This window comes from Vulpes lagopus, chromosome 11 (genome assembly GCF_018345385.1).
Source record: "Vulpes lagopus strain Blue_001 chromosome 11, ASM1834538v1, whole genome shotgun sequence".
In the NCBI taxonomy this organism is placed as follows: domain Eukaryota; kingdom Metazoa; phylum Chordata; class Mammalia; order Carnivora; family Canidae; genus Vulpes; species Vulpes lagopus.
The window spans coordinates 70,677,680-70,700,736 of record NC_054834.1 but is presented as its reverse complement, the minus strand read 5'-3'; the positions used below and the strand labels follow the sequence as shown (position 1 = coordinate 70,700,736).

General features: G+C 59.9%; 1 protein-coding gene across 1 annotated transcript in view; it reads left to right on the top strand.

Annotated features, from left to right (window-relative positions):
* The first annotated feature begins 3,623 nt into the window (after positions 1-3,623).
* OSBPL5 (oxysterol binding protein like 5) overlaps positions 3,624-23,057 on the top strand; it is a 50,862-nt gene continuing 31,428 nt past the window's right edge. The window contains exon 1 of the mRNA XM_041722992.1: positions 3,624-3,741. The gene's annotated coding sequence lies outside the window, so the exon portion shown is untranslated. The remainder of the gene's footprint in view (positions 3,742-23,057) is intronic.

Sequence of the window (23,057 nt, the reverse complement as noted above, 5' to 3'; positions counted from 1 at the left end):
TGGGAGTTGAGGCCACAGACACCAGTACCGCCCAGGCCCGCCCAGGCCCGAGGCGCAGAGAGGGAGAGCCTGACTCCTGCCACTGCCAGGGGGGTGGGCCTGACCCGTGCATGGCCTGAAGCCCTGCCTCTACCTCCCCTCCCTGCTGTGGGGACAATGGTGACCCCCACCTATGCAGAGCGGGTGATGCAGCGGGGTCACACGTAGAAGCTGAGGACACAGTGCCAGACTCATGGTGACAGATGGATAAATGCCACAAGCATTTTTAAGAATTAGCTGTTGTGTTCTGGAGACCATCGGGCTTCAAACTCAACATACACCACTTGTGGGTGTTACCTTAGCCCCACTGCCAGGTGAGGGAACAGCCTAGGGAGAGAAGGGTCTCACAGCACAGATGCTTCCAGAGCTGTCTCCAAGTTCTGCATGCCGCACCCCCAGGGTGGACTTGCCCTCAGGGCGGCAGGGAAGGCAGCCAGGCCCAGGTTCACCTGCCCTGGCCAAACCTCCAGGTTGCCCCCCTGACCCCCAGAGTAGCAGGATCAGGGCCCAGCTAGGAGTAGGGCATCCCACCTACACCCTTACAACTTGGGCCTCAGTCTCCTTACCTGAGAAATGGGGAGAAATTGTACTGCAGATCCTGCCGGCTCAGAAAGCAGAGGCAAGGATACAGCGGGCACCACACCTGGCTCAGCTCTCCTCCGCGGGGACCTCAGCCCACCAGTGCCGGGCCTTGCAGAGGAGGGAGCCCAGGGAAGCCCATCCCTGCAGCCACGGTCTCTGAAAGGGGCCCAGGTGTGTTCTAGGTGTGTTCCATGGTGTCTGACTACCCCAACCCTCACCAGGGAGTTAGCCAGGTCTAGTGGGAGGAGTGAGGGCTTGTGAGGCTTTATCCCTGCACCTGTGTTTTTTTTTATTATTATTATTTTTTTTTTAATTTTATTTATTTATGATAGTCATACAGAGAGGAAGAGAGAGAGGCAGAGACACAGGCAGAGGGAGAAGCAGGCTCCATGCGCCGGGAGCCTGATGTGGGATTCGATCCCGGGTCTCCAGGATCGCGCCCTGGGCCAAAGGCAGGCGCCAAACTGCTGCGCCACCCAGGGATCCCTTTTTTTTATTATTATTATTAAGATTTTATTTATTCATTTGTGAGAGGCACAAAGAGAGAGGCAGAGACACAGGCAGAGGAAGAAGCAGGGTCCCTGTGGGGAATTGGATGTGGGACTCAATCCCAGGACCCTGGGATCATGACCTGAGACAAAGGCAGATGCTCAACCACTGAGCCATCCAAGTGCCCCCAGAGCCATTCCTTTCCCTGGGTTCAGTTCAGAAGTGTGTTCCTGCCCGGGGTACGCATGGCCACTCTGGACAGGGGAGGAGGGAAAGCTACTCTTCTTGGCCCCATTTATAGGTGAGGAAACCAGGGCAGAGGATTGCAGGGACTTGCCCAAGACCCCGCAGCTCCCAGCAGCTAGCCCACCCCACTCCGCTCATCCCCGAGCCTTTCCACAGTCTTGGTCCTCCACACTGACCACAATGCCCATACACCACCTCCATTTGACAGGTGGATGAGCTGAGGCCCAGAGGAACAGGTCACCTGCCCAGGGACCGAGCTGCTCTCTGGAGCATGCTCCCTCTCCTAAACCAGGCAAGAAGCTGGAAGGGGTCTTTCTGGAAGAGTCCAGGGTCAGCCATGCTGCTGACACCTAGTGCTGGGTCTAGCAGGGTGGCACCTTCCTTGCTTCCCAGGTGGTCACCTGGTGATCCACCTGGTGATCCATCACAGTGAGTGCATCAAGCTTGTCCAGACTCCACCCTGTGACCCACCCCCCTTTGTCATCTGGGAGGACAGTCTTTCCCACCCCCATCCCTATATTTGGCCAGGTGTCCCTTTGACACCTCAGCAACGTCGTTTTGTGACATCAAGCTGATTGCAAGTCACCAGGATCATCAGTGACTGGAAACTTCCCCTACGGTGGCCCCTGAGACCTCCGCCCCAGGAGAGAACAGCTTTGTTTTCTTCTTCAGTCCCTCACGCACTGGCCCAGCAACCAGCAGTTTGCTAGGCTCCTGGCCACCACACCCCAGCTTGTGAAGAGGCTTCAGAGAGGGAGGAGTAGTCCCAGCAGGTGTCCATCTGCCCTGCACTGCGCATTGAGCAGACCCTCTCCTGAAGGGGGGGCCACTTGCCGCAGGGCGCAGATCAAGAGTCCGCTATGGCCCTGAGCATCTTGTCTGAGCAGTTCTGCATCCGAAGGCCTTGCAAGGTGACTATGGGGTGGGAGCAGGCTAGTCCTGGGGATGCACTCAGAGCAGTCCAAGGTAGTACCCCCCTCCCTAGCCCAAAGCCCCTCATAACCATCAGTGGCTGGTGCTTCTGTGCCCCTGGGAACCACCACCTGGTCTAAGAGGTGGGCCTGGTGCTGAGGCTGGGGGAAGGGATTTGGCTGGGGGATATACCCGGCTGGCTGGGGGCAGAGATCAAGTGGGCCCTCCTGCAGTGGCTCTCCCCAGGAGACTGGCTCTCTCCAGTCCCAGAGCCTGAAAGGGGCCCCAGTGGGCAGTCAAATATGCCAGGCTTGCCCCACAGTCCTGCCTAGTGGTCCTGCTGCATCCCCCTGACCGGCAGGCTTAGGGGCTGCCCTTGGGACACCCTTGACCCAACAATAAATAAAAAGGTGGACATTCACCTGTGAACCAGAAGCTTCAGATTGGGAGAAGAGACTGGGGCTTGGCCAAGGTGTCCCTTTCCTTGGAGGGGAGCAGACTGGCTGAGGGTTTCCATTTTGAAAAGGCTCTGTGCCCTTGCATGGCCTACCCGGGCCGGGGGTGCCTGGAAGGGACCAGGTTCATCTTGTCTCTGCCCCCCCCCCCCAAGGTAGATGCTCTCAGGAGGCCCCCTGCAGTTCCAAAGACTGCATGGTGGCCAGGGCTGGGGAGACCCTCACACTGCTCGGCTCCCACCTGCAGCATGAGTGACTTAATAGAACAGGGCTTCAAGATCTAAAAAGCTCTCTGGGAGCAGAAGGGATGAGGGGGACACACCGGAGGAAATGTGCAGGTGGGCGCCCAGTAAGCTCCTGGCCAGAGGTCCTGCTAGAAACGGGGTGTTTGGCACACCTGTAAGACAAGGACAGAGGGCCTGGGTTTCTGGGGTTCCTTCTATGTTCTGGTGGCTTCTGTGCCTGGAAGAAAACTGGTCTGGGGCCCAGGAAGAGAGAGGGGGCACCCTGGACTCTGCTAGGGTGGGCTGCAAGCGACCAAGCATCTGTGACCACTGCACCATCTGGCAGCTGGTAAATGGGAGGCCCCCTCCAGGCTACCCCCCTGGCCCCCCAGGCTCATTCACCACCGTCAACCCTGCCCAGGGGCCTGATCCAACTGCCACATACCAGACCCGGGTAGGGAGTAGGGCGGCGAGGAAGCCTGGGGTCCCTGTGCCCCAATCCGGGATCCCACCCGGGTTTTGTGGCCGCCGAGCCCTCCCCTCCTCCTCGCCCCTCCCCCCCCCCGCGGCCCCCTCCCTCCTCCCTGCTCCTCCCTCTTTCCTTCCTCCCGCGCCCTCCCTGCTCCCCGCCCCCTCCCCTCCCCTCCCCTCCCTGCTCCCTCCTCCTCCTCCCTCCCTGCTCCCTCCCTGGGCTCCGCGGTTGGATCAGTCCTCTGGCATTTCCTGCAGCCGGGCCGCGCCGCCAGCTGAGCCCCGCGCGCCCGGCCCGCCCGCCGGCACCGAGTCGCCGCACGGTAGGCGCAGGGGCGCGGCGGGCGGGGCGGGCCGGGCCGGGCCGGGAGGGCCCCGCGCGTCGGGAGGGCCGCCAGCCGCCGGCCGCGGGGGTCGGGGAGCCCCGAACCGCGGCGCTCGGGCCGGGGACTGGGGCGCAGCCGGGTGGGGCCCGGGGGCGCGGGGGCGCGGGGGCGCGGGGGCCCGGGAGTGGGAGCGGCGCGCGCAGCCGGCTTCCCGCTCGCTCCGCGGGCCTGCACGGGGGTCGCGGGGGGGCTTGCGCGCCCCCAGCCCGGCCGCCCTGGGTCGGGGCGCACCCGCGCACCCGCGCACCCGCGCACCCCGCGCACCCCGCGCACCCGCGCACCCGCGCACCCCGCCTGTGGCATCGCCGCGCCCGGCGCCTTCCCGGGGGCAGCGGTGTCTGGGCCACAGCGAGGGGCTGCCCGGGCTGAGGGAAGACCCTGCCTCACCATCTCTGGGCCACCGACCCCCCAAAGATAGAGACTTAGCAAGTGGGAGGGCAGACAGGAGTCAACCAGAGGGTCCTGGGGAGGTGGGCCGCGGAGGGGGCGCTGTCAGCAGCCCCTGGGGCCACTTACCAGCCGGGGCTCCCCAGGCACCGCCCCTCCCCCCTTGCGGGCTGTCTGCTGTCAGCAGCCAGCTGGAGTTAGGATTTCCAATGTCTGGGGATGTGGACAGGTCCTGCGGGGTGAGGTAGGCTTCTCCGCCCCCATGCATCCTTGCGCTGGGCCGAGCCTGGCCTTGCTGGAGCAGTTGGTTGGATTCCTGCTCTTTTGCCATTTGGGATTTTACTCACACTTTGCTGCTCTGTCTACACAAGAAATCATATAGATATGTGTCTGCCCGTCTGCCTGAACCCCTTCAAAATGCCTTTTACAGGTGGACCTCTGTAATTGTCTCCAGGTTACAGCCCGCAGGCCGGGGACAAACTAAGGGTGTCACAGCTAGGGATGTGGGCACAGCCTTTGGGTTAGACGTGTGTGTCCTTGGGTCTGTGTGCGCTGTGTGGATCCAGGCCCCAGAGGGCAGAAACCCTGGCCTCAGCAATAGCAGGCTGAGTGGTCTTTGGGCTGTGTTTTCACCCCAACTGCTTGGTCTTGCAGGGTCTTGTGGCTCCTTGAATTGGAGGCAGTTCAGGGGCATCTGACAGCCCACCATCAGGCTCCCAGCTCCGGATCTGCAGATCCTATTGTCTCCCGGCACGTGTGTGGGGCAGTGGCCGAGGTGCCAGGGAAGCAGGCACTGAGTGGGTCTGTTGGGTGTCTCTTGTCTTGTCTGTGTTTAGAAAAGGTGACAAAGCAGATGAGCCAGGCGAGGGCCCTGTGACCCGCCTTGTCTTGGGAGGGGGGGCCTGTGCAGATGCCTGGGCAGGGCATCTTGGAAGCCAACTGCAGGCTCCTCCTTCCTGGGCCCGGGGGTGCGGGTGCGGAGTCAGGCCACCAATCTGTTGTCTTCAAAGGTCTGCTTCTGGCTCTTTACAGAATGCTGAATGCAGCCCTTCCCCCCTTAGGATGGTATTTACTATGCTGAGAATGTCCAGGATCAATGTCTGTCCTGAAATCTCTCTCCCTGGAAGCTTCCTGAGCTGGGAGACTAACCTGATGTGCTGTAATGGGGGAGGGAAGAGACCCTCCCTGTGAAGCCGGTGGTTTGAAGACTGCTGGTCTTTGGTGGCTGTGTTTTTACTTGTGCTTTCTGCTGATTTTGTGGTTGAGCCAGTGTGAGTGTGCATGCACACACACACACACACAATGTGCAGGTGGAGGGGGTCTCACCCAAGGTGATAGAAGCATGCCCCACCCCTTACCCGTTTGTTGTTCAAGCGACAGGTGTGCAGCCGCAGCTGAGAAACCATGCATACCCACTCACAGTTGTATGGGTGAGGCCTGAGCCCCAGGATGGAGGCTGCAGAGGGGCAAGCACAGGGGCGCACAGTGCATGGCAAGAGGACTCGGACATCCTGACATGATGGGAACCGTCAGAGGCAGTATCCCCCTCCCCGACCCCCCGTGGGGCCCCTGGGTTGGGTGCTTGGCTGTGGGGAGTGGCAGAGGTGGCACCGTCCCGTGTTGGGGGGCCAGATGCTGGGTGGTACAGAAGGACGGTGTGATGACTTCCCAGCAGTGGCCAAGCAGGCCACCCTGGGAGGTCCTCGTGCTGCTCAGGGCCGCCCTGAAGGAATAGGGTGCCGTTCTGGGTGCCAGGTTTGCCCCATACCCTACCAAGCCTACAGGTCCAGGAAACAGAACTTAGAGCCGAAGGATGAGCTCTCTGAGGCTTTGCAGCAGCCGGGCTGGATCAGTAACCCTCCTGGCGCTGGCTGCTGGTCTGGGGAGATGTCTAAGCAGATAGGGGAGTCTCTGCAGGGCATGGCAGCAGTGGTTGGTTATAAAGAATTTGGAGTTCGGAGCGTGGTGTTCCTCTTGCACGGCCGTTGGTCTGAGCCAGGGCCCTGGGACCGTGTGTGGGCGGGTGTGAGTTCGGCTTCTGCTGGCCTGGTGTTGCTGCCAAGGGGAGTGGGCACCAGCCATGCGGTCAGGACCTGCTGGACTGAGAACCAGGACTTGGGCAGGGACTGGGGATGGGGGCAGAACAATGGGTCCGGCCTGGAGTTCTTTGTCTGGGGAATAAGCCGTCGGGGGCAAGGAATGTTGTAGGCCCGAGATGTGGGGCTGCCTGGGAGAGCTTCAGGGATCCGTAGGGAAGGAATCCCTGCCACCAGGATCACAGATCCCAGAGATGCATCCAGGCCGAGAGGAGGGAGGACCTGTGGTAGAGGCCTTCCTGCGGCTTCCTGGGGTGAATGGCACCAGGAGGTCGCTTAAAGGGCCAGCTGATGCTGAGCAGGAGGGACAGGATGTGGGGGTGTGCCCGTGGGATTTTCCCGCTCGCCCGTGGGGCATACCTGGCAGAGGGTCCTTTAGGCACCTGCACATCAGATTCCCTGAGCACAGCGGCCCCAGGGGACCAGCGATCAGTGGAGCAGCGAGCGAAATGAAAGGCCAGATCTGCCTGATGGGATGGAGCCCACCCCACTTGTCAGGAAGGCCCCCAAGTCCAGAGCCCTAGGCCAGGAGTGGGACCCATGGCACTCAGACCTGAAGTCTCGAAACTCTGGGATGAGAACTATTGCCAGGGGCCCGTGCTGCCCGTCAGAGCCCAGGGAAGAGCCCTTCTGCTGTTACTTACGGTGTCAGTGGAATGTGGGTTTCTGTGCCTCAGCCGCTCCAGGAGACCTCTCCTTCACCTGGGAGTGGGGGTGGGTTTCACGTTCCTCCCATTTCTACTGTGGAGGTGGCGAGGCCTTCAGGAGACCCAGGGGTCTGCCGTGGGTTTGTGGGCTCCTTGCCCCAGCCCTGGGAGACGGGGTTCTGCCCCCTGCCTCCCGCTTGGAACCTGAAGACCAGAGTGGCTGTCAGGGTGCGAGGCATCCTCTGACCTCTCTGCAATGGGCCCTTGAACAAAGCCCTCTCGGGGATCTCTGGGTTAGTGCTGGGTTAGCAGTGTAACCCTGTCCCAGGGAGCCCTGGATCCCTGCCCCCTCCTCCTCCCGACCCCACCAAGCTCTGCCCCAGGCTGAGCAGGGCAGTGAGGTGGCTTGACAGCCTGGATTTGGAGCCACAGAGATGCCTGGGCCCGGCCCCCAGCGCCCTGCAGGGACCTGGGGTATCAGGGTGGGGGTGAGGCCGGGCAGGGGCTGAAGGGTAGATGGTGACAGGGACCATGGTGGGCTTGGAGGCCTGGCCGAGGAGGATATGGCTCAGGGATTCTCAACCCCAGCTGCTAGGGGCGGCAGTCTCTACCTCCCGAAACTTCCCTTGCCCGACTGTAAATGCGGGCCACAGCAGTCCCGTGAGAAATCAGGAGACGGCATCCTACATCCTCATTGGGTAAGCGTCAACCGCACATTGGTGGCTGTGGCCCAGCTGCTTGTGGGTTCGGAACCACACATCCATGTTGACCCAAGGCCAGTTGCACAGTAGGCCCGCGGGGGTGCTGGGGAGGGGGAGGGGTTCTGGGACTTTGCATTAAAGCCCCAAGCTAAGCTGTAAGTATAGTGAGATGGAAGGAGGTGAGTCCTGCCACCTGTATCTCTCTGCCTTTGCATATGCTGTTCCCTTGCCCAGAAAGCTCTTCCAATCCTGCAAGGGACCAGACGTTTAGGGAAGGTCAGCCCTGGCCTGGCACCTTCTCTGTGGAGCCCATGGCCTTTGGGGTGACCTGGCAGGAATCCACCTCGCCCCCTGTGCCCTTTCCCCTCTTCGTATGTGTTGGCTCTCCTGCTCCTGGCCCAACTCCCTCCAATCTAAGTGCCCCGGCTCCCCCTTCCCACTTGCTCAGAAACTATTATTTGCTTTTTGCTGACCGGTCAGTGAGCTGCTGCTTCTGTTTGTTTGGTTTGGGTGTTTTGTTTTAGGCAGAGGCAGGCAGGTAGCTGGAGCTCACTAAGCCGGATACCCGGGTCGGGGAACGCTGCCCCTTGTAGAAGATGCCCCTGACTTCCAGGAGGGGCTCTATGGATGCCCAGCACCTGGTGGTTAGGACACGGGCTCAGCGGTCCACACACGGGGCAGGGACTCCTCTGACCGTCCAGACCTTGGTGTTCTCACCTGGGAAACGGGCATTGTAGTGGCTAGGGCAATGTGGGAGGTGCAGAGCTGGCCCTCCACTTGCTTCAGGCGCTGCCAAGCCACTGGGCTCTTGGAACGGGGAGGCACCAACTCCTTATCATCAATGAAAACTTTGATTAATGGCTAATGATTGTGAAATGTTTAAATACAGGAACCTCACAAAAGAATACAGCCAGCCAATCCCCATGCTGCCAAGGTCGTGATGTCTGGCTCCATTCGCTTTAGGTTTAAGGACTGGACGGTCCAGCAGAGCACAGGGCCCTGGACGCCCGCCTGAGCCCGCACGGTGCCATGCCTCCCGGAGGCTTTCCGAGCTGACATTCCCAGGGCTGTTTTTATGTTTTGACTATACACAGATGGATCTGCAAACAAATGCAGGCTCCTCTGGCCGATGTCCCCTTCATGTCCTCTCGTTCCTCATCATTCCGGAGTGGCAGAGAACTCACAAAAACACATGTACACAGCCTTTTGCAACTTCTCTTGAGCTGCATGGTCACAAGTGATTGGTCCAACGTGCTCACCTTCTCTGATTTGTGTAAGGGAGGCCCAGTTTCTTTCCATTCTCCTCTTGAGGGACGTTTGGCTTGTTTCCATTTTATCCCTGGAGTGTGTTTTGTGTTAGGGGCTCCTTGGTTACAGAGGCAGGAGCTGCTCCGAGGCATTGGCCTGAGGTGGGGTCTCGGGGTCTGAGGGTGCACACATGAACAGCCCAGCTGGATGTGGCCAAGTGGCTTCTGGTGACACCCCAGCAGATGAGGGGGTGTCAGCCTCCCCCCCCAACCTCCCCAGAGCAGCTGGAACAAAGGACACATAGAAAGTGTTGAGTTCAAGTCACAAAGGGATCGTGTAGTGGGGGTCTTCCCAGGGCTCAGGCCCAGGAGGGGTAGGCAGGGGCCACATCTCCTAGTAGGGCCAGGGTCCTGGGCTCCAGACATACTTTGTCAGCAAGTCCCCCAACGCTCCTTGCCCTGGGGTCCCACCCATCGCATCTGTCCCCGTGGGAACCCCACAGGCTCTCCCATGGTCTCCCCTGGCCTCAGCACAGGGCTGCAGGCTGATGGCTTCTCCCAAGGGGCACATGCTACAAAGATGTTTGCTAGGGTCCCCCAAGGGGAGGGTCTCAGTGACCAATGCGGCCCGTTCATTAAAAACAACAGATATATGTCACATGATGACTCTGTTGAGGAATTGAAATGTACTAAGAGAGTAGCACTTAAACATTCTCACCTCCACAAAAAAGATAAAGATGCAAGGTGACAGATGTATTAACTCGATGGGGGGGGCATCCTTTTACCACGTGCATGGATGTGGACTCATCACGACGTGCACTTTAAATATCTCATAATTTGATTTGGCAGTCATACCTCGATAAAGCTGGGAACAAAAGTAGCCCAAACCAAAGGCGACCAGGGTCCGGAGAGACAGGGTCCGGCTGAGTTCTGCTCCAAGCCGGTTAGAGCCCAGAGATGCCCAGATGGAAACACATGGCCAGGCGGTGAGGGGCAGGTGGAGACCTCCGCCCCACACTCAGGAGGAGGAGGGGCTGCTCAGCTGTCTGTGGCCCATGCCATCAAAGCAGCCCAGGAGCACGGGTGGGAAGAGCGGGCGGTGCCGGGAGGACCTGGGTGGGGCTGCCCACCGAAGCTGTAAATGGGGCCTCTAAGCCCTGCCCAGAACTCCAAGTGCAGCAAAAAAAAAAGGGAGGAAGACTTCTTCCAGGCCAAATGGACATGAGTCCATCACCCTTGGTGAGGCCAGGTGGGTCCCCCGGCCGCACCCCCCACTCGGGACCTCTGCTGGCCCCCCGCTGCGGGGCCCTGCCAGCTTGTACTCCCGCCGTCTGCCAGAGGGCAGCCCGGGCCTGCCGCCGGTCGGTCTTTACGCTGTGATTTAACAAACGGCAGGAGGAAGACACACAGGCAAATGACTGTCCTCCCAACCTGATCATTATTTTGAACTGTGTCTGCTTTTCAGTTTATTTTTAAATCTTGAAAGCGCAAGGAACATGCTGTTTATCTCTGGTGCGCCTGTTCTCCCCGACGTGGCCATCCATCACTTCCTGGGCTGAGCCCGGACAGTCGCGCCCCGGGCTGCCTGCAGGAGCGGGAGTGACCCCGCTAAGTGTGTGGCCCCCGGGGACCCACCCCTTCAGGCCAGAGGGGAGGCTTACCCCGCAGACCCTTGGACACACTCAGAGGAACTCTTTCCAAAATGAGTTATGTCCACATGATGCCTTGCAACCTTAAGGTGTAAGTGAGAAATAATTTAATCCTTTCGCAGTGACACATTTTTAAAAGATTTTATTTATTTATTTGAGAGATAAAGAGACAGCAAGAGCATGTGCGGGGCGAGAGGGGCAGAGGGAGGGAGAGAAGCAGATTCCTGCTGAGCAAGGAGCCCCAGGCGGGACTCAGTCCCAGGACCTCCGGTGACATTTCTTTTTGGATCATGACAACAATTAATTTTACTAGTGATTAACATTTTTTGAAGGGTTTGAAATGAACTGTCGCCTTTAACACTTTGAACAGCCCTATGCAGGAAGCCCTACCAGTGTCCCCATTTGATAGACGGGCACACCAGCTCTTGGAGAGGCGAGGAAACCTGCCCGAGACCACCCGGCTCCGTGTGCAATGTGGCTGGGATGGGAATCACCTCCTCACATGGCCTCCCTTCTGACAACTTGGCCATGGCGGCTGTCTGTCCCTCAAGTCAGTGGCCCCAGACTCCTTTTCTTATGCTTCTTGTTGGAGGGTTGTCAGTTATTTTATTTTATTTTCTTCTTAAAAAACCTTGTTTCAGGAGCCCCCTGGGTATCTCAGTGGGTGAAGTGTCTGCCTTCAGCTCAGGTCAGGATCCCAGGTGCTGGGATCGAGTCCTGCGTGGGGCTCCCTGCTCAGCGGGGATCTGCTTCTCCCTCTCCCTCTGCCCCTCCTCCCCTTGTGCTCTTGCTATCTCTCTCTGATCTTTCAAATAAATAAATATTTAAAAAAAAGCTTGTTTCTGCTTCTAGCCCACTCCTGTGGAAGCAACCAGATAAATAAGATTGTTAGAAACGTGTACAAAGCAAGAGTGAGTGGGTGCTGTAAGAGGACCTGAGGTTTGTCCGCGAGTCGTGAACAAGACTCTGAACGGACATGTTGACTTGGTTGCTCAAAGGCGTTGTTGTCTGTGTGCTCTCCCTTCCAGCCCAGGGTCTAGTGGGGACCCTCAAGGTTTATTAGCAGCAGCCAGGGGGTGTCCATGCCCACTTGTGCTCAGACTTTTGGGGCGGTGCACAGGTGTCTGCTCTGTTCAGGCTCAAGAGAGGCCCAGGGTTCCAGCAGTCCAGGTCTTGCCCAGCCAACCAGCCAGCCTGCGAGCGCCAGAACCCCCGGCCTGTCCAGAAGCTTCATGGTCAGATGCCAGTGGCCTCACATAAATTGTGAGCCAGGGAGGAGACTACAGAACAGAGGCATAGGAGGCAAAAGTTTCCAAGCAGGCAGGACTGGACTCAAGCTTGGATCCTTAGAGGTGCAGCCTGAGTGGGGGGTCTGATGGGCTCTGGAAGGCCGGCCCCCCATGGCCTCGGGTGGCAGGACGGGTGGCAGGACGGCTCAGGTTCTGACCCGGGGGGACAGGGATGGTGCTTGTCTAGAAAAGTTCATGGAGCTGAACGTCTGTGTGGTTTTTCTGTATTTACATTTTATTTTATGGCAAAAGAGGCTGCTGTGGCTGAGACCCCGGGAATCGAGGGCTGGGCCTGCTCGGGCGAAGGGAGCACAGGCCTCTGGCCTGGCTGGGGATACCCCCTCCCCACCCTTGACTCTGAGTGGCTTCTGGCATTTTCAGGACAGCTTCCGGTGGTTTTCTGTAGCTTCACTTATCCGCCGCCGCCTCTGCTGTTGGAAGCATGGCTCTGTAAATCCGCTCACTTATTTTTACATAAGCAAATTGGTATCTAAAAAGAACCTTTCCGTTGTTGCTGCAAACTAGAGAATCATCGTCACTTGTGCTAAATAGCAGGGGACTGTGCGAAGCCCCGCGGCTGGGTGCTGGCTGTCTGCAGCTGCCCGGCACCCCAGTCCCCCTGCCTCCCTGACACGGTGGCAGGCAGGTGGCCCGGAGGACAAGGACTCTCCTCCCTTGTCAGTCAGGGGGCTTGAGAGAGAGTTTAAAGAGAGGAACGCTGTCCCCGAGACCAGCGAGGATCAGTGCCTCCATGGTCACCCAGCGTTGTCTGGTGTCTGCCCATTCGGGGAATGGAGATGACGTGCACTTTTGGAATCTGGCTCTGGAGGCAGAGGAGGCCCTCGGTGGCCAATTCCAGGGGCTTCCAGGAGCCAGTGGAGTGGGGAGGCCGGGCTGTCGCACGGACAGCAGGAGGTGACCCCGGCCACTGGGCCGCAGTGTTGCTGCGTTGCCTGGAGACCCCTTCCCGGGGGACGGGCTGGCATCTGCAGCGTCATGGGCCAGTTCTTAACCGAGCCTATGCTGGGAACGGTGTGCTCAGCTGCACGGGGCCAGGAGGGCGTGCGAAGCTCTCACGGGGGATAGGGCACGGGGCTGATTTGGACAGGCCCCAATGGGGAGCAGGGGGGGTGCTCATGTTTGGGCAGAGCCATCCGGTCCCACCTGGTCTCCTGCCTGCCATGTGCAAAGGTCACTTTCTTCCAGTCTGGGTGGTGTCCAGAGCAGGGGGCCCTCAGCCTCGTCCTTGGGGCAGAAGAAGGAAGCATTCACTCTCCTTTGGTTCAGGCCATTCTTGCTCACGGCTTTGATCTTGAACTTAGAGGGTGTCCTGTAGGGTGGTGGTGGTGGGGTGCTGTACAAAGGACCACACACTGGGGCGGGATGGGGGTGGGGGTAGGGGTGGGGCGGGGAGGGAGCTTGAAACCACAGAAACTTACTCTCCTGGTTCTGCAGCCCAAAGTCCCAAATCCAGGTGTGGGCAGGGCCCTCTCCTGGAGGCTCTGAGGAGTGTCCTTCCTGCCTCGTCCAGCTTCTGGGGCTCCAGGCGTCCCTGGGCTGGTAGCTGCATCACTCCAGCCTCTCCACTATCTTCACGGGGCCCCTCCTGTGTCTCTCAGTGTCCTGTCCTCATACAGGAACACAATCATTGGACCAGGCCCACTCTCCCCTGCTGTGGCCTCATCTTCACTTGGTCACATCTGCAGAGACCCAAAGATGGCCACGTTCACGGGTCTGGGGTGTGGATGTGGACCTGTCTTTGAGGGGGGACACCCTTCAACCCACTGCACCCAGGAGAGGGTGGCCACCGCAGGTGGCACCAGGAGCTCACGGTGACCCAGAGAAGGGAGAATTAAGAGCTGGGCTCATCTGACCAGGATGGTGGGGAGGAGAGGGAAGGTTGAGGAAGCACGGAGGTGACACCACAGGTACGTCTTCCCAGGAATCCTGGATGTGGGCAGGGGGACTGCCCTGTTTTATATGCAAGATTGTTGAGGCCTCTGGAGAGGCAAGGAGTCACACAGGTGCCCAGAGCTGAACTGGGAATGAACATGGGGTGTGACTGCTCGGGGTACATCCCCCAGGAGGGAGAGGGTAAGCCCTGCTTCCCCTCACCTGCACATCCAGGGAACATCCACAGCACTTGCAACTGCTGGGCACAAGCCACCGGCCCCGGCATCCAAGGTGCAGGAGACCGGCCCCTCTGAGACCTAGCTCCTCTTGGCCCATGGCTCCCTGTCTCCTGCTACAGTGGCCAGGCCTGGGTGCCTTGGGCACTCCCCCCATCGGGTGGCCTCACTGGGAGGCTCTCTGCTGAGCCCAGGCCTGGAGGGGAGAACCTAAGGACAGGGCTGGTGTGACCACAGAGTGTGTGTGTGCCTGGGGACCAAAGCACATCCTTCAGAAAGCCATCTCCAGACCAAAAAGGAGGGAAAAGTGCCACGTCCCCTGGGACCCTGGGACTCTAGGCCCTGAAAGCAACTCCTCGTTGCCCACCGCCATGGGGGCTGTTTCGGGCACAGGAGAGTGCACACACACTCTCAGAGTCCCGAAGCCCCTTTCTGCCCAGATCCGAGCATGACACTCGGGCATCTGTGCCCTCTGGGGAGGCTGGGGACGTGAACGGGGGACATGGCAGCTGATTGATTGGGTTCAGACATCTGGATCACTTCTGATTTGCTGAGGGCGTGTGGCCATGTGTACACGCGCCCATGTGCAGCTGTGTATCTAGGGGAGGGGTAGTGAGCACTCAGGGTGGAGCAGGGAGCACGAGGAGCTCGCACACTTGTGTGCCAACACCTGATGCTCAGAGCACCCCAGCCATGTCCAAGGAGCAGACTGGTCTGCCCCAAGCTGCGGGGAACCTGGCCAGGGCAGAGGCTGCCCATTGACATGTCAGGTCAGGGAGAGGTGGGGATGATCAGAGAGGGAGGAAGGGAGAGGAGGCTGCTGTGTGCCGGGGCAGGGGCCTTGGGGGCGACCGTGTCATCGGGCTGGGGCCTCTGAAAGGGGCTAAGCTGAAGGCCTGGGGGGCCCTGCAGGGGGCTGCCCTGCCGGGCCGGGTTCCCGACCACTGGGAGTCCATGCTCTGAGGGGCTGCAGGCCTGCGAGGACTCTCGGCAGTGGCCGCAGCCTCCTCTTGCCCTCGTGGCCCTGCCGGCTCTGGATCTTGGTCGCCTTCCCTGTCTTGGGAGGGTTGGGGGCCTCCACCCGGCTGGCTGTCACCTTTTCCGCATCCTTGGAGGTGCCCGGCACCTTTTTAGTCTTTTAAACTCTGAGCCTCACTTGGAAAGATGGGACTCAAATGTGCCCATTTCTTCTCTTGCTTTGAGGCTTTTAGGAAACTCTCCCTTTATGCCTTCAAGAGAAAGCTTTCGGCCTCTCCTTTTTTACTGTATGGCACGGAAAATGTGAGACCCACAGAAGCAGAGGGGACAGTGGAGCGGAGCACCCCGCTGTCGCTGGCGCCAACCCCAAAGGCGGCTGCGTCTCATCCACCTGAGTGTGGTTTAAAATAGCCTCTGTGCTCTCCTGTTCTCCCCTTGCCTTGCTGTCCTTGTGCCACCTGCCTCTGTAACCATGGGCAGGGAGGCATCTGGAGGAGCAGAGCCTTGTGTTCCGGGAGGTGTGGGAGGCACGGGGCCCCGGGTCCCCTCCAGGTCCACACCACGTTCCCAGGACAGTGCCCCCTTCCTGGGACAGCGCCCCTGGTCATCCACACCTGGGGCCCCACAGGCCCGCACTGCACAGCACAAAGCGGTGGAGAAGTTTCTAGAGGTCACACCCCGGAGACCCTCAGGGCCTTGAGGAGCTCCCTGTGGTTTTGAGCCCACCCTCCCTGGAGATGCCCGAGGGAGACTCTGGGTGCTGTTTCCTCCTTCTTGGAGCGGTGGGCTTCTGGGGTGAGAGTCCCCAGCATCTGCTTCCTCTGGTGCCTCCCCTGCTCCTGGTGTACCCCTAGTCTGTTCCTCACCACCTAGGGCTGCCCAGGGGTCTGCTCTGAAGATGAGAGGGATCAGCTCTTCAGTCAGCCCAGTGCGCATACAAAGCACCTAATATATACACATCCCGCTGGGTGGGCAGCCTTCATTAGCAACTTCCTTGCCCAATGCTGGCTGGACACGGGGCACCGGTGGGCGACCGTCCCCTGCGTCCCCCGCAGGAAGCAGCGCCTCCATGTCTCCTTACTTATTTTCAGCCTGGTGCTGGCTCTGCTGGGGGCGGGCTCCTCCTGTGAAGCCACACACACTCACTGAGGGGCCCCGATGGAGAAGGCTTGCCACGCACGCTGGTTACACACAGACGGATGCCGATCCTCCCATCGTCGCAGCCCTGCCTCGCACCGTGCCACCACCACCCCCACGCCCGTTACACACGCAGATCCCGTTACCCTTGTGTGGCCACGTTTCGTGTCCACGGCATGACGTTCCTCACTGGCCAGCTCCCACCTGTGCTGGCATTTTCCCTCCTGTAAATAACTCCATAGAGCACCTCCTTCTCGCAGATATCGATGAGATGGGATTTTATTCCCAGTAATAAATCTCTGGAAGTCGGATCGATGGCTTAGAGGATTCGAGGGCTTGATGTTTTGACTCATGTTTACAAACTGCCCTTCCTCAGTCCCTGCGTCCATCACCTCCATCACCCACTGTTCACGGGGCCTGCTTCTGAGCAGGGTGACCTGGGGCGTGACCTGCAGGGTACGGGGGTGAGGGTGGGGGTCCCTGATCTGTCACTGTGGTCCGACCTCGGCCTGTTTCAAGCCCCTCCTCCTGCCCCAGGCATCTCGAGGTCAAAGGCAGCCCACAACAGGCCCTTTGGGGGCACACAGTGTAAGGCAGATCCAACCCAAGGGCTGCAGCCAAGCACCCCTTTTTCCAGCCTCTGCCAGGCTCAGCCGGGCCCTTGGGACCCCCACCCAGTCCCAGTGTCCAGGCAGGCTGCCCCAGGCTCAGCGGCTAGGACAACACCCGCCCCTGGTGGCCTCAGGCCTGGGCGAGGCATGCAACCGGTCACTGGTGCTGTTGTTGGGAAAGCCGCCTCTGCTGGGATCCCAGTCTCTTCCCACTTTGGAGCTGGGAGGGAGAAGTGACCTCACCAGGTGCAGGTGCCGAGATTGGCCTTGGGGAGAACGGAAGCCTGGGGGTAGCGTGAGCGAGCAGATCCCCAGGAGCAGTGCTGGCCTCCGCCCACCTCGCCCAGCCATGCATGCCTGTCCCCACTCCGTCAGTCCCCACTCCAAGGAGGGGTGTGGCCTGTGTGTTTATCGCTGGGGACCAGGGGCGGGGGCAGCTGTAGCACCAAAGCCCCCCTGCGCTCCCCTGAGCCACATCTAAAATCCCAGCCCCTCCACGCTGGGCGTGGGAGGAAGGAGTGTGGGAGGCACAGGAGTGAACAGAGGTGCTGCCCCCCCTCCACAGTGACAAGGACTCCACGCGGTATTTCCCAAGCCCTGCAAGGTACCCTGGGCTCAGCCCACCTCCTAAAAAGAAACCTGCCAGTTCCCAGGAGCCCAGGGGACACAGCCTACCACCAGCGGCCACCAACAGCTTAACAGTCCTGCGAAAAACCCACACCCTGTCCCGGGGCCGCCTCCCTGCCCGAGGGGACCTCCTGGCCTCCTCTCAGGCCCCAGGCTCCTTGCATTTTCTCTTTCTCTCTCACCCCTTTGCTCAGGGGCTCCCCTTAGGGAATTGGCTCACAAGACCCCCCCCCTTCCCGCCTTCCCACAGAGAGTCCCCTGGCTCCCCTCCCTCCATGTGCTCCAGAGGACTGTCCAGAGAGAAGTGAAATAGGTGGCTCTCTGGGCTCCTGGGGCCGAGGTGCTGGGGCTGGTGTGGCCCGGGCGGGGCAGCGGGCGGGCCTCTCTTGGGGAGGCCCAGGATCACAGGCACAGCTGCACCTGTGACTATTTGGAGCGAGATTTCTAGCTGGTCCCAGATAGCTCTCGGCCCACCCGGACCTTCCAGGTGTGTCGGGAGTTGGCAGGACCTTCCTCCTGTAACCTGTTCCAGGTCACAGACCCGTCCCCTCCCCAGCCCTGGTGTTCTCATCGGTAAGATACGCATGTTGCTCTAAATGGCACTTGGTTCTTGCTGGTTTGGGCAGGGTCTAAGGGCTCGAGTGCGGGGTACCTCCTCCAGAACTTGTTTCCTGTTGGCACGGACCCCTGGGATGCACGGGCCCCGAAGGTCTCGGTGGTTCCCAGCCTCGGGGTTCCGCGCTGGTCCTGGGCGGAGCCAGGTCTGATCCTCCATGGTGGCCGGGCTGGGCACACAGGGAGTGGCGCTGGCTCGCTGGGTGGTTCAGTGGGGTGGGGGGGTGAGAGCGGCTGAGGGCCGAGTTGGGCTGCTGCCAAATCCAGGGGAGGCCGTGGGCAGCGGGAAGGCGCCGGTGCAGGAGCAGGAGCCGACACCTTCCAGTGTCTGCCAGGGCTCCGTGCTGGAGGGGCGGGGGCAGAAGGTTCTGAGGCTTCATCCAGGGCCTGGAGCCCGAGGAGGTTAGTCAAGGAGGGTCACAAGGGTGAGGGGGTAAACAGCGGCTCTGCTGAGGGTGATCAGGGGCAGCGAGGGGCCTGCACAGAGTGGGGGGGAGCAGAGGTGATGAGGGCCAGGGGGCGGTTCCTACAAGCAAAGGTGAGCACTGTGTACCTGCAAGCCCCTGTCACCCCCACCCCAAAGGTCTCCATTGGACTAGGGGACCCAGAACCCTGCAATAAGTTGAATGGTGACCCCCAAAAACATTGGTCGTAGTCCTAACCCCAGAACCCATGAATGGAACCTTACTTGGAATTTGGAACTTACAGATGGGCCCAAATGAAGGGAGTTGGTAAGAGGTCATCCTGGATTGTCCGGTGGACCCGGATCCAGTGACTTTTAAGGGATGGGGAAGGGAGTTTAAAACAGACACTGGGAGGGGCCTTGTGACCTCGGGGAGAGAGAGGCGGGCAGAGCCCAGGGACGCCTGGACCCCCAGGTGCTGGAAGAGGCAGGAAGGACCCTCCCCTGGGGCCTCCGGAGACAGTGGGGTCCTGCCCACACCTGGGTGTTGGACTTCTGGCCTCCAGAGCCGGGAGAGAATAAATTTCTGCCCAGCACGTGGTTGGTTGTCACGGCAGCCCCAGGACACCCATGCTCCCCCGCTTTGGGGAAACGTGTTAGTTCTCTTCAAAAAGCATCAAGACCCAGTGAAGCCCCCACCGGCCACCTCTGCTGTCGGTGGCTGACATGGGACCCGGGACTTGGTGCTTGCTGCGTGGCTTCTCACCCAGAGGACGGGAGGGAGCCCAGCCCTGCCGGGTAGTGCCCACCATACCCACCAGCCTTCTACCTCGTCTCCACTGGCCACTGTTGGCTCTGGAGGATGACAAACGTCCTGCCCCTGTTAGACGGGAGAGCCTGGAGGGAGCCGTGTGGTCACCCCAGTGAGGAGCCCTCCCACACACTGATGATTCAGAGGTCTGACCCCATGTGGGGGACCATGGGGACCATGGGGAAGCGCCCCACCCCACCCCCCCACCCCCGCTCAGCGAGCACCATCCTGGGGACTGGGAGTTGCGGCTTTTCCAGAACCAAGGAGGTTCCCAAGGCAGGACCCCAGCTGGCAGGCGGGGTTCCCTGGGGCGTCCCCGAAGGTGGGTGCAGATGAAAGGACCGCGCGGGCTGTGAGGACCCAACCTGGTGGGCAGAAGGACATGTTGTGACCCAGGGCCAGCCCCCTGTCACTCTCAGTGTCGTTTTTAGCTGTCACCTGCTGCTCATGAGGTGCCTGGTGGTGCTTCATGCCTTGGAACTTGTCATCTGATAGTGTGACCAGTGTGTCCGGGAACAGACCGAAATGTAGGGCTCAGAACGTTGGGGTAAACCTTGCCTTCTCGTTTCCCCCGGGGGTGGTTTCTTAGCCCTGACAGCTCTGGGAGGCTCAGCCTTGGGGACCCGGCTCACCGGGGGTCTCTGGACCATTCTGCTTGTCTCAGTGACTCCACTGGATAGCTCAGCTCACGGGTGGCAGGATTTGAGGCTGGGTGGGTGCTGCTTCAGGGTCTGTGAAATGGGCTTGGGCAGGCCAACCACGCTCCTAGAGCGAGGGCCTCAGGTCCTGGGTCAGTGCCACGCAGCTTGAGGTTAGCCAGAGTCTGGCAGGCAAGATACTCAATGGAAGTGGGATAAGTCATGAAAATTTGGCTTTTTATTTTTTTTATTTTTTTATTTTTTTAAAGATTTTATTTACTCATGAGAGACACAGAGAGAGGCAGAGACACAGGCAGAGGGAGAAGCAGGCTCCCTGCAGGGAGCCCGGTGGATGACTCGATCCCAGGACCCTGGGGTCACTCCCTGAACTGAAGGCAGATGCTCAACCACTGAGCCACCCAGGTGCCCGAAAATTCAGCTTTTTAAAAAAAGTGGCGCCTCTCACCTAAAGCTGCCACTGCAGGCATTCCCGCACACCGCCCTCCAGACGAGCCTGTTGGGTGGTGGCGTTTAATGACTTTCTCCCTTCCATGGATGAGTACTGGTCTCTGTGTGGACGGGCTGAGGCTTGTTTATCCATCCATTGGCTGGCAGGGGACTGTGCCACGGCCACAAACATGTATGTTTACGTTGCCGTGGGGACATGCCTTGGTTTCTCTTTTGGCCTCTTTGAGGATCCTCGGCATGAACCCCATGTTTCATGGGTCAGGCCAATGTCACATGACACTTCTCAGCAGGAAGCTGGGGGCCCTCATGTGGGGTTTGCTCAGGGCTGGGACAGTGGACTCAAGGATCCAGGGGGCAAAGGGGGCTGGTGGGTGGGCCTGGGGGCTGCAGGCTTGGCTACCACATCCTTAAGATGTCAGGTGGCCTCCCTGGATTGTCCCCTATCATGGCTGGATGGGAAGAGGGTGCTTGGCTCTGTGCCAGCCTGGTCCCGCCTGACTGGCAGGGCTGCTTTCTCTGCCAGACACATGACTTCTGACAAAACCAGTTTCCCCATAAGCCACCAGGGAGGGGCAGGTGGAATCCGGGACTCTGGGCTTCCCACAGCCTGACTCGGGGTCACCAGGAACTGCCATGGTTGGTCATCACAGGGGGGCCTAGAAAGTGAGCCCCCACCCCCACACACACACCCCAGCAGCTGCCTGCCCCGCCAGTCAGCAGGGGAATAAGGCCTCATGCTGGAGGCTGAAGGGAGGGCAGCCTGTAGCCATGGAAGACCCCGTGGGAGACTCCCCACCAGCTTCACCTGGGAGAAGTGTGCACGGCCAGTCCCCCGCTGAGCAAAGCCTGCAGGGTCGGGCTGCACTAGGGTGAGGGCAGCACAGTGCATAGTAGATGCTCGATGCCTTGGGCCGTGGGAGTAGGCCACAGCTTCCCCCACTGTGTGCAGGACCTGGAAATGGGGGTGAGAGGGACAGTGTGTCCACTCAGGAGGCTCCTGGGCTCCCCTCCAGGGCCGGGAAGCCTGGGGATACAGCAAGGAGTCTGCAGGCTGCAGCTCAGCATCTGTCCTGACTCTCAGAACGGTCCCAGCAAATGTGGGGAGATGTGGGGGTCCAGTATCACCTGCCCCAGGCCGAGCCTGGTATTGGGAACCTCCACCCCCCACGTGGCTCTAGGCAAGTCAGCTCGCTCTCAGAGCCTCAGTTACTGCATCTGTGAAATGGAGAGAAGACAGGAAAAGGAAGCATTTGAATGCTTGGGTTCTTTTTCACTTTCAAGACTGGATCCTCCTGTCCCTGGACAGAGTGGGAGGCAGAAGGCAGGGAATCGTGCCTACTGCCCGCCTGCTGACTCATTCAGCTTCCGGGGCCAGTGAGGACACAGTGCAGGGGTAGTGTGCGCGTGTTGGTGGAGCTTCTGCTGTGTGAGAATGGAGACCCGTCGGTGAGGAGGGAGTTTCCAGCTTATACAAGGATTCATCTCCGAATTCACGGAAGGCAGGTCCCTTCCGTGCCCCTCAAGTGGTGACAGAACCCCCAACACCACATGAAACCTGTCCGTCTCAATGCTGAGCAAGCATGAGCTTGAAACCTTTTGGAAACCCTGCTCTGAGGGAGGGAGCAAGGGGCCGGGGGGCTGGGCTCTGAGCTAGGGCAGAAGGGAGTCTGGGGTTCATGCCCTGCTCCGGTGCAGTGTCTCCTGGAGGAAACCGGGTGCCGGCCACTTGCAAATGAGCAGGAAGCAGCGGGTGTCTGCACAATGGCATGTGGGTGGAGACAAGGTTCACCACTGGCAGGAGCGGCCACAGTTCTGGGTCGTGGTCTCATGTAAAATAGGCCTCAGTGGCTCCTGCTGGCGGATCCAGAGGCTGAAGAAGAAGGCAGGGGTGCTGCTCCCTAAGTGAGCAGGCTTGGCACACCAACCAGTATTACGCCCCTCAGAGCCCGAGTGCAGATCCCTCGTGGTTCCTTGTCCCCCTCCTACACTTAGGAGCAGAGGGGACAGCTCAGGGCCAGTGTCTGCAGCTATTCAGGGCAGGGAGGTGCTCCCACCAGATCTGGAGCCTTGTTCCCCGCAGAGCAGAGATCGAGGAGCTTGGTTAGAAAGGAGGCTCATGCCAACCCAGGGACTTGCATGGCCAGGGAGTGGTTGTGTGGTCCAGAGCCAGGTGGGCATTACGGAGGAAGCACTGGGATCCTACGCTGAACGGGTGGCTGTTGGACGTGCGTCTTCTATATGACGTGTTTTCAGATATTCTTGGCCTAAGTTCAGTTACGTTCCCCCAGACGAGAGATCACAGGAGTGGGCAGCAGGGCAGGGTCTGCGGGAACCTCTCATGGACTGCGCCGGGTCACGAGCAGACTAGCGGAGGCGGCTGAGGGGTCCCTGAATGCACATCTGGCCTCCGCAGCCTGTGGGGCACGGCTTGCAGCACCCGGCCACCCACCCTCAGACTTGTCTCCCCAGAGTGGTGGCTTCCCAGGGGATGGCTCCCTGCAAAGGGAGGATACACTGGTTTCTGTGGGCCCTGGCACCAAGCCCTCTCGGGACCTGGGTCACCCCCTGTACCCTGCAAACACCAGGCACACTTCCTTAGGGTTTAGTATTACCAACAGCAGTGGTTCCCATTTGTGGGCACGCTCAGCACTATGCTAACCCCTCCCGAGCCTTATCTCAGGCGGCCTCCACGGTAAGCCTGCGAATTGGTGCTGTTCTCAGCCCTCACAGGTGAGGACACCAAGGCAGAGAAGGTGAGTGGCTGGTCCCCCCAGCTGGTGCAGCCTCCCACCTGCTGCATTAGAGTTCTCACTGTGGGGA